Source organism: Channa argus, unplaced genomic scaffold, assembly GCF_033026475.1.
Source record: "Channa argus isolate prfri unplaced genomic scaffold, Channa argus male v1.0 Contig059, whole genome shotgun sequence".
Lineage (NCBI taxonomy): Eukaryota > Metazoa > Chordata > Actinopteri > Anabantiformes > Channidae > Channa > Channa argus.
The window spans coordinates 170,001-183,115 of record NW_027125278.1 but is presented as its reverse complement, the minus strand read 5'-3'; the positions used below and the strand labels follow the sequence as shown (position 1 = coordinate 183,115).

The 13,115-nt window shown below is 40.7% G+C and overlaps 5 non-coding genes across 5 annotated transcripts; all 5 read right to left on the bottom strand.

Moving 5' to 3' along the window:
- Positions 1-5: 5 nt before the first annotated feature.
- On the bottom strand, positions 6-88 carry trnal-cag (transfer RNA leucine (anticodon CAG)). The gene has a single exon. It is a non-coding gene; the product is annotated as a tRNA-Leu (tRNA).
- A 6,628-nt stretch (positions 89-6,716) lies between these two features.
- On the bottom strand, positions 6,717-6,799 carry trnal-cag (transfer RNA leucine (anticodon CAG)). The gene has a single exon. It is a non-coding gene; the product is annotated as a tRNA-Leu (tRNA).
- Positions 6,800-7,929: 1,130 nt separating this feature from the next.
- trnaq-uug (transfer RNA glutamine (anticodon UUG)) lies at positions 7,930-8,001 on the bottom strand. Its single transcript has one exon. It is a non-coding gene; the product is annotated as a tRNA-Gln (tRNA).
- Positions 8,002-8,342: 341 nt separating this feature from the next.
- On the bottom strand, positions 8,343-8,425 carry trnal-cag (transfer RNA leucine (anticodon CAG)). Its single transcript has one exon. It is a non-coding gene; the product is annotated as a tRNA-Leu (tRNA).
- A 1,527-nt stretch (positions 8,426-9,952) lies between these two features.
- trnal-cag (transfer RNA leucine (anticodon CAG)) lies at positions 9,953-10,035 on the bottom strand. The gene has a single exon. It is a non-coding gene; the product is annotated as a tRNA-Leu (tRNA).
- Between the last annotated feature and the right edge of the window lie 3,080 nt (positions 10,036-13,115).

Here is a 13,115-nt window from a genome sequence, read left to right as displayed (position 1 = left end):
ACATTTGTCAGAAGTGGGATTCGAACCCACGCCTCCAGGAGAGACTGCGACCTGAACGCAGCGCCTTAGACCGCTCGGCCATCCTGACAACAGAAGTGGGGGTTGTTTGGTACTCCAAAGAAATCCGAAAAGACAGCGTTTAGATTATGCGTAATTATTGTGATTTAAATGTGCAAACTCGTCATCAGCCTATCTCTTTATCAGTTCATTGCTACCCTGGCCATCAGTGATTGATGCGTGAAGTATGGGATGTCTCAGGCAAAAAAGAGCTTGTTGATTAAGCCACTACACATCTATCAGCTGGTATTGGTGTTCTTTTGCCCTTTGCTGGGAAGACATCAATTCATGGAGCTTTAACATATGCATTCATTTTTTCAGCAAACTCCAGAAAAAGAGTTCTTAGAGTAACCAGTATCCAATTATTGCATTACATTAATTGAACCCCTTAATTTGATAGAGTACTAGAGTCATTGAATGGAGCACAACAGAAAGAACTGTTGCCAAAGTTGCCTGCATTTATTGCACATTAAATCCTGAGACCAGCAACACAGCTCAAAGGACAGGCTGGTTTTATTCGTTCTACACTATAACAGGTCCCACCGTGATTTCAATTCAATTCAATTCAATTCAATTCAACTTTATTTATATAGCGCCAATTCACAACAAAGTCATCTCAGGGCACTTTACAGAATAAAGTCAAGATTATAAAGATATATAAAGAGAACCCAACAATTCCCCCTGGAGCAAGCCATAGGCAACAGTGGAGAGGAAAAACTCCCTTTAACGGAAGAAACCTCCAGCAGAACCAGGCTCAGGGTGGACGGCCATCTGCCTCGACCGGTTGGGGTGAGTGGAAAGGGGAGAGAGAAAAGAACAGAGCAACAAAAAGCATTAACAAAACATCGGGCAGATTGGTAGGACCAGTAGCTTCACGCTGGAAGACACACAGCTTCAAAGCCGGGGGACACCTGCAGAAAGGGACAGAGAGAAGGGGACAGAGGAGGACAAAGACAACTACGGGAGAGAACACACAGAGTTAATGACATACAGTGGTGACAATTGCGGGATAAGAGGAGAGGAGAGAGGTCAAGAGGAGGAAAGGAGCTCAGTGCATTGGGGGGTGGGTCCCCCAGCAGTCTAAGCCTATGGCAGCATAACTATAACTAACTATATGCTTTATTAAAAAGGAAGGTTTTAAGCCTAGACTTAAACGTAGAGAGGGTGTCTGTTTCCCCAATGTGAACTGGGAGCTGGTTCCACAAGAGAGGAGCTTGATAGCTAAAGGCTCTACCTCCCATTCTACTTTTGGAAACTCTGGGAACCACAAGTAGGCCTGCATTCTGAGAGCGAAGTGGTCTACTGGGATGATGTGGTGCTATGAGGTCTTCTATATATGATGGAGCCTGACCATTCAGAGCTTTATATGTAAGAAGCAGGGTTTTAAATTCTATTCTACATTTAATTGGAAGCCAATGGAGAGAAGCTAGTGAAGGTGAAATATGATCTCTCTTGCTAGTTCCAGTCAGCACTCTTGCTGCAGCATTTTGGATTAATTGCAGGCTCTTTAGGGAGTTACTGGGGCATCCTGAAAGTAGGGAATTACAGTAGTCCAACCTAGAGGTAACAAATGCATGGACCAGTTTTTCGGCATCACTTTGAAACAGGATGCTCCTAATTTTGGCAATGTTCCGTAGGTGGAAGAAGGCTGTTCTAGAGATTTGTTTTATATGTGAGTTAAAGGACAGATCCTGATCAAACATAACTCCAAGGTTCCTTGCAGTAGTACTGGAGGCCAGACTTATGCCATCTAGTGTAACAATATGGTTGGACATCATATCTCTGAGATTTTTGGGCCCAAATACTATGACTTCAGTTTTGTCTGAGTTTAAAAGTAAAAAATTGTGGGACATCCAGGCCTTTATGTCTTGTAGGCATGCTTGAAGCTTTATTACCTGATTATTTTCATCTGGTTCCATAGATAAATATAGCTGGGTATCATCAGCATAACAGTGGAAATTTATGGAGTGTTTTCTAATAATGTTGCCTAAAGGAGACACATATAAAGTAAAAAGTATTGGTCCTAACACAGAGCCTTGTGGAACTCCATAGCTAACCTTTGTGTGCATGGAGGATTCATCATTAACATGAACAAATTGAAATCTATCAGATAGATAAGATTTAAACCAACCTAGTGCAGTTCCTGTAATTCCAATTTCATGTTCCAGTCTCTGTAATAAAATGTTATGATCAATGGTATCAAATGCAGCACTAAGATCTAACAGAACAAGTATAGAGATGAGTCCAGTATCTGAGGCCATGAGAAGATCGTTGGTGACTTTTACCAGTGCTGTTTCTGTACTATGATGAACTCTAAATCCTGACTGAAAGTCTTCATACAAATTATTCCTATGAAGGTGATCACATAATTGTTTTGCGACTACTTTTTCAATTATTTTAGAAATAAAGGGGAGATTAGATATTGGTCTGTAATTGGCTAAAACACCTGGGTCAAGACAGGGTTTTTTTAAGTAATGGTTTAATTACAGCTACCTTATAGGCCTGTGGTACATAGCCTGTTTCTAAAGATAGATTTATGATATCTAATATGAATGCATCTATTAAGGGTAAAACTTCCTTGAGCAGCTTAGTTGGAATAGGGTCTAGCAGACAGGTTGTTGGTTTAGATGAGTTAATAATTGAAGTTAGCTCAGAGAGATCTATGGGTAAAAAGCAGTCTAACAGGGATTGGGGCCTTATCGATGACTCTAGCACTGCTGTACATGAAGATCTATCTGTAATTTTTGGGGGGAGGATCTGGTGAATTCGTTCTCTAATAGCTACAATTTTATTCATAAAGAAGGTCATGAAGTCATTGCTGCTCAAAGTTAAGGGAAAACTAGGCTCAACAGAACTATGGCTCTTAGTCAGCCTGGCTACAGTGCTGAACAGAAACCGGGGGTTGTTCTTGTTTTCTTCTATTAATGATGAATAATATGCTGTTCTGGCATCACTGAGAGCTTTTTTGTACATTTTTAAACTATTTTTCCAGGCTAAATGAGATTCTTCTAACTTTCTGGAACGCCACTTCCTTTCTAACTTTCATGTTTCCTGTTTTAAGTTGCGTGTTTGTGAACTATACCATGGAGATCGCCTCTGCTGGTTTACTGCCTTCTTTTTTAGAGGGGCAACACTATCGAGTATTGTACGTAGTGAGGCTGCAGAATTGTCAACAAGATAATCTACTTGTGCAGGAGTAACATTAAGGAGACTACTTTCCATTGTATTAACATATGGTGAAGCAAATGATGAAGAAATAATTTCTTTAAATTTGTTGACAGCTTTTTCACTTAAGCATCTGCTATAGTGGAATTTTTCAGTTTTATAACTGCTATATAGTCTGTTATTGTAAATTCAAATGTTATTAAAAAATGGTAAGACAGAAGAGAGTTGTGAGGAAATATGGTTAAATTATCCGCTTCAATTCCATACGTAAGGACAAGGTCTAACGTGTGACTAAAACAGTAAGTGGGTTTATTTACATTTTGGGAAAAACCAATTGAATCTAATAATGAATTAAACGCAGTGCTCAGGCAGTTACTGTCAGCATCTACATGAATGTTAAAGTCACCCACTATAATGACTTTATCTGTACTAAGCACTAAATCAGATAGAAAATCAGAAAATTCAATCAAAAACTCTGAATAAGGGACTGGAGGACGGTACACGATAACAAATAATAGTGGGTGTGAAAGGCTAAGAGTAAGGCTTTCAAATGAGTTATAACTATGTTTAGGTCTAGGGTTTATTGATGAGCTAGAATGGAAGATTGCTGCAACTCCTCCACCTCGGCCTGTGCTTCTAGGAACATGATAATTAATATGACTTGGGGGTGTTGACTCATTTAAACTGACATATTCTTCCTGCTGCAACCAAGTTTCAGTGAGACAAAATAAATCGAATTGATGATCACTTATTAAGTCATTTACTAACAGAGATTTAGAAGAGAGAGATCTGATATTTAATAATCCACATTTAATAGTTTTGGGGTTTTGTTCTGTAAGAGGAGTAGTCTTAACTTTTATTAGGTTATTATGATTAACTCCTCTTGTTGATTTGAACTCAGATCGCTGGATTCACAGTCCAGAGTGCTTACCTATACACCAAGGAATCTTCAGATGCTGCCAAATGAAGAATGTGTGCACTGGAAATGTGAACAGTGTTACACAGACAACAGTTTTAACAGTCTGTGGTTTTACTGAGCAGTCCTGAACACTCTGATGCTTGACAGGGGTTTCAAGGCTTATTGCATTTCACAAGGAGATATTTCAACTACTAGACCTTATGACTCTGTTTGGTGTGAAACACAAAAATAGGGAAGCACTTGAAAACGAGGGGTAGGGTTATAAATTAGGAATTTGGGATTGTGTCTGGGATCGCACTTCATGCCCAAAATGTGTTTTTAGCATTATCTGAATGAGATCCGCAAGGATATTTACTTAAGAGTGTGTCTATCGTAAACCATTGTGCAACCTTTGCCTCATCTCTCTCCCTGTATTAGTTCTTTAAACACTTGCCATGAGTGTTGATTGCACAAAGTACTCTATGTCTCTGGAACAAGATGAGCTCGTTGACAATGCCACTGTGTGTCTCCCAGTTGGTGGAGTAACTGAGTCACTCATTGGGGCAAAAAAACCTAAAACTAGCCAGCGGTACGTTCCACCGAGATTTGAACACGGATCACTGGATTCAAAGTCCAGAGTGCTCACCATTACACCATGGAACCATTTCACACTGTTAGGCTACTTTTGTTGAACAGTTTCTTCCAGACAATTTGATTCATTTCATTATTGTGTGCATATTGACAACTTGGAGATTGGGTGATCATGTAGCAAACTATAAAATTGTCAATACAAGGAAGTTTGGGTACATCTAAGCACTGTGTCACTCTTATCTCTGTGTGTGATGTTCATTGCATCTATCCAGATGAACTGTAACTTGTATAACATCAAAGTCTATGAATTCATCCAGGTAAGCAGCATTGGAGAACAGGTGGTTCCCCACCTTTGACTAATGTGGGAGAATGTGTTTTCCAAGTGTCAGCTGTTGTCCCTAAAATCCAACATTTGTCAGAAGTGGGATTCGAACCCACGCCTCCAGGAGAGATTTCGATCTGAACGCAGCGCCTTAGACAGCTCGGCCATCCTGACAACAGAAGGGGGAGGTTGTTTGGTACTCCAAAGAAATCCGAAAAGACAGCGTTTAGATTATGCGTAATTATTGTGAATCAAATGTGCAAACTCGTCATCAGCCTATCTCTTTATCAGTTCATGCTACCCTGGCCATCAGTGATTGATGCGTGAAGTATGGGATGTCTCAGGCAAAAAAGAGCTTGTTGATTAAGCCACTACACATCTGTCAGCTGGTATTGGTGTTCTTCTGCCCTTTGCTGGGAAGACATCAATTCATGGAGATTTAACATATGCATTCATTTTTTCAGCAAACTCCAGAAAAAGAGTTCTTAGAGTAACCAGTATCCAATTATTGCATTACATTATTTGAACCACGTCATTTGGTACACACACAACAGAAAGAACTGTTGCCAAAGTTGCCTGCATTTATTGCACATTAAATCCTGAGACCAGCAACACAGCTCAAAGGACGAGCTGGTTTTATTCGTTCTACACTATAACAGGTCCCACCGTGATTTGAACTCAGATCGCTGGATTCACAGTCCAGAGTGCTTACCTATACACCAGGGAATCTCCAGATGCTGCCAAATGAAGAATGTGTGCACTGGAAATGTGAACAGTGTTACACAGACAACAGTTTTAACATTCTGTGGTTTTACTGAGCAGTCCTGAACACTCAGATGCTTGACTGGGGTTTCAAGGCTTATTGCATTTCACAGGGAGATATTTCAACTACTAGACCTTATGAATCTGTTTGGTGTGAAACACAAAAATAGGGAAGCACTTGAAAACGAGGGGTAGGGTTATAAATTAGGAATTTGGGATTGTGTCTGGGATCGCACTTCATGCCCAAAATGTGTTTTTAGCATTATCTGAATGAGATCCGCAAGGATATTTACTTAAGAGTGTGTCTATCGTAAACCATTGTGCAACCTTTGCCTCATCTCTCTCCCTGTATTAGTTCTTTAAACACTTGCCATGAGTGTTGATTGCACAAAGTACTCTATGTCTCTGGAACAAGATGAGCTCGTTGACAATGCCACTGTGTGTCTCCCAGTTGGTGGAGTAACTGAGTCACTCATTGGGGTAAAAAAACCTACAACTAGCCAGCGGTAGGTTCTACCGAGATTTGAACTCAGATCACTGGATTCAAAGTCCAGAGTACTCCCCATTACAACATGGAACCATTTCACATTGTTAGGCTACTTTTGTTGAACAGTTTCTTCCAGACGATTTGATTCATTTCATTATTGTGTGCATATTGACAACTTGGAGATTGGGTGATCATGTAGCAAACTATAAAGTTGTCAATACAAGGAAGTTTGGGTACATCTAAGCACTGTGTCACTCTTACCTCTGTGTGTGATGTTCATTGCATCTATCCAGATGAACTGTAACTTGTATAACATCAAAGTCTATGAATTCATCCAGGTAAGCAGCATTGGAGAATAGGTGGTTCCCCACCTTTGACTAATGTGGGAGAATGTGTTTTCCAAGTGTCAGCTGTTGTCCTTAAAATCCAACATTTGTCAGAAGTGGGATTTGAACTCACGCCTCCAGGAGAGACTGCGACCTGAACGCAGCGCCTTAGACCGCTCGGCCATCCTGACAACAGAAGGGGGGGGTTGTTTGGTACTCCAAAGAAATCCGAAAAGACAGCGTTTAGATTATGCGTAATTATTGTGAATCAAATGTGCAAACTCGTCATCAGCCTATCTCTTTATCAGTTCATTGCGACCCTGGCCATCAGTGATTGATGCGTGAAGTATGGGATGTCTCAGGCAAAAAAGAGCTTGTTGAGTAAGCCACTACACATCTGTCAGCTGGTATTGGTGTTCTTCTGCCCTTTACTGGGAAGACATCAATTCATGGAGCTTTAACATATGCATTCATTTTTTCAGCAAACTCCAGAAAAAGAGTTCTTAGAGTAACCAGTATCAAATTATTGCATTACATTAATTGAACCACGTAATTTGATAGAGTACTAGAGTCATTGAATGGAGCACAACAGAAAGAACTGTTGCCAAAGTTGCCTGCATTTATTGGACATTAAATCCTGAGACCAGCAACACAGCTCAAAGGACGAGCTGGTTTTATTCGTTCTACACTATAACAGGTCCCACCGTGATTTGAACTCAGATCGCTGGATTCACAGTCCAGAGTGCTTACCTATACACCAGGGAATCTCCAGATGCTGCCAAATGAAGAATGTGTGCACTGGAAATGTGAACAGTGTTACACAGACAACAGTTTTAACAGTCTGTGGTTTTACTGAGCAGTCCTGAACACTCAGATGCTTGACTGGGGTTTCAAGGCTTATTGCATTTCACAGGGAGATATTTCAAATACTAGACCTTATGAATCTGTTTGGTGTGAAACACAAAAATAGGGAAGCACTTGAAAACGAGGGGTAGGGTTATAAATTAGGAATTTGGGATTGTGTCTGGGGTCGCACTTCATGCCCAAAATGTGTTTTTAGCATTATCTGAATGAGATCCGCAAGGATATTTACTTAAGAGTGTGTCTATCGTAAACCATTGTGCAACCTTTGCCTCATCTCTCTTCCTCATCTCTCTCCCTGTATTAGTTCTTTAAACACTTGCCATGAGTGTTGATTGCACAAAGTACTCTATGTCTCTGGAACAAGATGAGCTCGTTGACAATGCCACTGTGTGTCTCCCAGTTGGTGGAGTAACTGAGTCACTCATTGGGGCAAAAAAACCTACAACTAGCCAGCGGTAGATTCCACCGAGATTTGAACTCGGATCTCTGGATTCAAAGTCCAGAGTGCTCACCATTACACCATGGAACCATTTCACATTGTTAGGCTACTTTTGTTGAGCAGTTTCTTCCAGACGATTTGATTCATTTCATTATTGTGTGCATATTGACAACTTGGAGATTGGGTGATCATGTAGCAAACTATAAAATTGTCAATACAAGGAAGTTTGGGTACATCTAAGCACTGTGTCACTCTTATCTCTGTGTGTGATGTTCATTGCATCTATCCAGATGAACTGTAACTTGTATAACATCAAAGTCTATGAATTCATCCAGGTAAGCAGCATTGGAGAATAGGTGGTTCCCCACCTTTGACTAATGTGGGAGAATGTGTTTTCCAAGTGTCAGCTGTTGTCCCTAAAATCAAACATTTGTCAGAAGTGGGATTCGAACCCACGCCTCCAGGAGAGACTGTGACCTGAACGCAGCGCCTTAGACCGCTCGGCCATCCTGACAACAGAAGGGGGGGTTGTTTGGTACTCCAAAGAAATCCGAAAAGACAGCGTTTAGATTATGCGTAATTATTGTGAATCAAATGTGCAAACTCGTCATCAGCCTATCTCTTTATCAGTTCATTGCTACCCTGGCCATCAGTGATTGATGCGTGGAGAATGGGATGTCTCAGGCAAAAAAGAGCTTGTTGATTAAGCCACTACACATCTATCAGCTGGTATTGGTGTTCTTCTGCCCTTTGCTGGGAAGACATCAATTCATGGAGCTTTAACATATGCATTCATTTTTTCAGCAAACTCCAGAAAAAGAGTTCTTAGAGTAACCAGTATCCAATTATTGCATTACATTAATTGAACCCCTTAATTTGATAGAGTACTAGAGTCATTGAATGGAGCACAACAGAAAGAACTGTTGCCAAAGTTGCCTGCATTTATTGCACATTAAATCCTGAGACCAGCAACACAGCTCAAAGGACGAGCTGGTTATATTCGTCCTACACTATAACAGGTCCCACCGTAATTTGAACTCAGATCGCTGGATTCACAGTCCAGAGTGCTTACCTATACACCAGGGAATCTCCAGATGCTGCCAAATGAAGAATATGCGCACTGGAAATGTGAAGTGTTACACAGACAACAGTTTTAACAGTCTGTGGTTTTACTAAGCAGTCCTGAACAGTCTGATGCTTGACAGGGGTTTCAAGGCTTATTGCATTTCACAGGGAGATATTTCAACTACTAGACCTTATGACTCTGTTTGGGGTGAAACACAAAAATAGGGAAGCACTTGAAAACGAGGGGTAGGGTTATAAATTAGGAATTTGGGATTGTGTCTGGGATCGCACTTCATGCCCAAAATGTGTTTATAGCATTATCTGAATGAGATCCGCAAGGATATTTACTTAAGAGTGTGTCTATCGTAAACCATTGTGCAACCTTTGCCTCATCTCTCTCCCTGTATTAGTTCTTTAAACACTTGCCATGAGTGTTGATTGCACAAAGTACTCTATGTCTCTGGAACAAGATGAGCTCGTTGACAATGCCACTGTGTGTCTCCCAGTTGGTGGAGTAACTGAGTCACTCATTGGGGCAAAAAAACCTACAACTAGCCAGCGGTAGGTTCCACCGAGATTTGAACTCAGATCACTGGATTCAAAGTCCAGAGTGCTCCCCATTACAACATGGAACCATTTCACATTGTTAGGCTACTTTTGTTGAACAGTTTCTTCCAGACGATTTGATTCATTTCATTATTGTGTGCATATTGACAACTTGGAGATTGGGTGATCATGTAGCAAACTATAAAGTTGTCAATACAAGGAAGTTTGGGTACATCTAAGCACTGTGTCACTCTTACCTCTGTGTGTGATGTTCATTGCATCTATCCAGATGAACTGTAACTTGTATAACATCAAAGTCTATGAATTCATCCAGGTAAGCAGCATTGGAGAATAGGTGGTTCCCCACCTTTGACTAATGTGGGAGAATGTGTTTTCCAAGTGTCAGCTGTTGTCCCTAAAATCCAACATTTGTCAGAAGTGGGATTCGAACCCACGCCTCCAGGAGAGACTGCGACCTGAACGCAGCGCCTTAGACCGCTCGGCCATCCTGACAACAGAAGGGGGGGGTTGTTTGGTACTCCAAAGAAATCCGAAAAGACAGCGTTTAGATTATGCGTAATTATTGTGAATCAAATGTGCAAACTCGTCATCAGCCTATCTCTTTATCAGTTCATTGCGACCCTGGCCATCAGTGATTGATGCGTGAAGTATGGGATGTCTCAGGCAAAAAAGAGCTTGTTGAGTAAGCCACTACACATCTGTCAGCTGGTATTGGTGTTCTTCTGCCCTTTGCTGGGAAGACATCAATTCATGGAGCTTTAACATATGCATTCATTTTTTCAGCAAACTCCAGAAAAAGAGTTCTTAGAGTAACCAGTATCCAATTATTGCATTACATTAATTGAACCACGTCATTTGGTAGAGTACTAGAGTCATTGAATGGAGCACAACAGAAAGAACTGTTGCCAAAGTTGCCTGCATTTATTGCACATTAAATCCTGAGACCAGCAACACAGCTCAAAGGACGAGCTGGTTTTATTCGTCCTACACTATAACAGGTCCCACCGTGATTTGAACTCAGATCGCTGGATTCACAGTCCAGAGTGCTTACCTATACACCAGGGAATCTCCAGATGCTGTCAAATGAAGAATATGTGCACTGGAAATGTGAGCAGTGTTACACAGACAACAGTTGTAACAGTCTGTGGTTTTACTGAGCAGTCCTGAACACTGTGATGCTTGACAGGGGTTTCAAGGCTTATTGCATTTCACAGGGAGATATTTCAACTATTAGCCCTTATGACTCTGTTTGGGGTGAAACACAAAAATAGGGAAGCACTTGAAAACGAGGGGTAGGGTTATAAATTAGGAATTTGGGATTGTGTCTGGGATTGCACTTCATGCCCAAAATGTGTTTTTAGCATTATCTGAATGAGAACCGCAACGATATTTACTTAAGAGTGTGTCTATCGTAAACCATTGTGCAACCTTTGCCTCATCTCTCTCCCTGTATTAGTTCTTTAAACACTTGCCATGAGTGTTGATTGCACAAAGTACTCTATGTCTCTGGAACAAGATGAGCTCGTTGACAATGCCACTCTGTGTGTCCCAGTTGGTGGAGTAACTGAGTCACTCATTGGGGCAAAAAAACCTACAACTAGCCAGCGGTAGATTCCACCGAGATTTGAACTCGTATCACTGGACTCAAAGTCCAGAGTGCTCACCATTACACCATGGAACCATTTCACATTGTTAGGCTACTTTTGTTGAACAGTTTCTTCCAGACGATTTGATTCATTTCAATATTGCGTGCATATTGACAACTTGGAGATTGGGTGATCATGTAGCAAACTATAAAATTGCCAATACAAGGAAGTTTGGGTAAATCTAAGCATTGTGTCACTCTTATCTCTGTGTGTGATGTTCATTGCATCTATCCAGATGAACTGTAACTTGTATAACATCAAAGTCTATGAATTCATCCAGGTAAGCAGCATTGGAGAATAGATGGCTCCCCACCTTTGACTAATGTGGGAGAATGTGTTTTGCAAGTGTCAGCTGTTGTCCCTAAAATCCAACATTTGTCAGAAGTGGGATTCGAACCCACGCCTCCAGGAGAGACTGCGACCTGAACGCAGCGCCTTAGACCGCTCGTGACAACAGAAGGTGGGGTTGTTTGGTACTCCAAAGAAATCCGAAAAGACAGCGTTTAGATTATGCGTAATTATTGTGAATCAAATGTGCAAACTCGTCATCAGCCTATCTCTTTATCAGTTCATTGCTACCCTGGCCATCAGTGATTGATGAGTGAAGTATGGGATGTCTCAGGGAAAAAAGAGCTTGTTGATTAAGCCACTACACATCTGTCAGCTGGTATTGGTGTTCTTCTGCCCTTTGCTGGGAAGACATCAATTCATGGAGCTTTAACATATGCATTCATTTTTTCAGCAAACTCCAGAAAAAGAGTTCTTAGAGTAACCAGTATCCAGTTATTGCATTCCATTAATTGAACCACGTCGTTTGGTAGAGTACTAGAGTCATTGAATGGAGCAAAACAGAAAGAACTGTTGCCAAAGTTGCCTGCATTTATTGCACATTAAATCCTGAGACCAGCAACACAGCTCAAAGGACGAGCTGGTTTTATTCGTTCTACACTATAACAGGTCCCACCGTGATTTGAACTCAGATCGCTGGATTCACAGTCCAGAGTGCTTACCTATACACCAGGGAATCTCCAGATGCTGCCAAATGAAGAATGTGTGCACTGGAAATGTGAACAGTGTTACACAGACAACAGTTTTAACAGTCTGTGGTTTTACTGAGCAGTCCTGAACACTCTGATGCTTGACAGGGGTTTCAAGGCTTATTGCATTTCACAGAGAGATATTTCAACTACTAGCCCTTATGACTCTGTTTGGGGTGAAACACAAAAATAGGGAAGCACTTGAAAACGAGTGGGAAGGGTTATAAATTAGGAATTTGGGATTGTGTCTGGGATCGCACTTCATGCCCAAAATGTGTTTTTAGCATTATCTGAATGAGATCCGCAAGGATATTTACTTAAGAGTGTGTCTATCGTAAACCATTGTGCAACCTTTGCCTCATCTCTCTCCCTGTATTAGTTCTTTAAACACTTGCCATGAGTGTTGATTGCACAAAGTACTCTATGTCTCTGGAACAAGATGAGCTCGTTGACAATGCCACTGTGTGTGTCCCAGTTGGTGGAGTAACTGAGTCAGTCATTGGGGCAAAAAAACCTACAACTAGCCAGCGGTAGGTTCCACCGAGATTTGAACTCGGATCACTGCATTCAAAGTCCAGAGTGCTCACCATTTTTTTTTTTCATCTTTTTATTATCAAAAATACACTTTACAAAAAGAAATTAGGTATATACAGAGAAAAGTAAACAAAACATTACATCCATAGTCCTTTCAACTAAATTAAACAACTTAAATCAAGATCTATTTCTCTAATGTAAATACATATATTTATAAATATAGGGGGATAACCATAACCACACATTGTAAACATGTCATATATCTATCTATCTATATATATCTATATATACCCATATATATATATATATCTATACATATATATACACACATATATATACACACACACATACATAT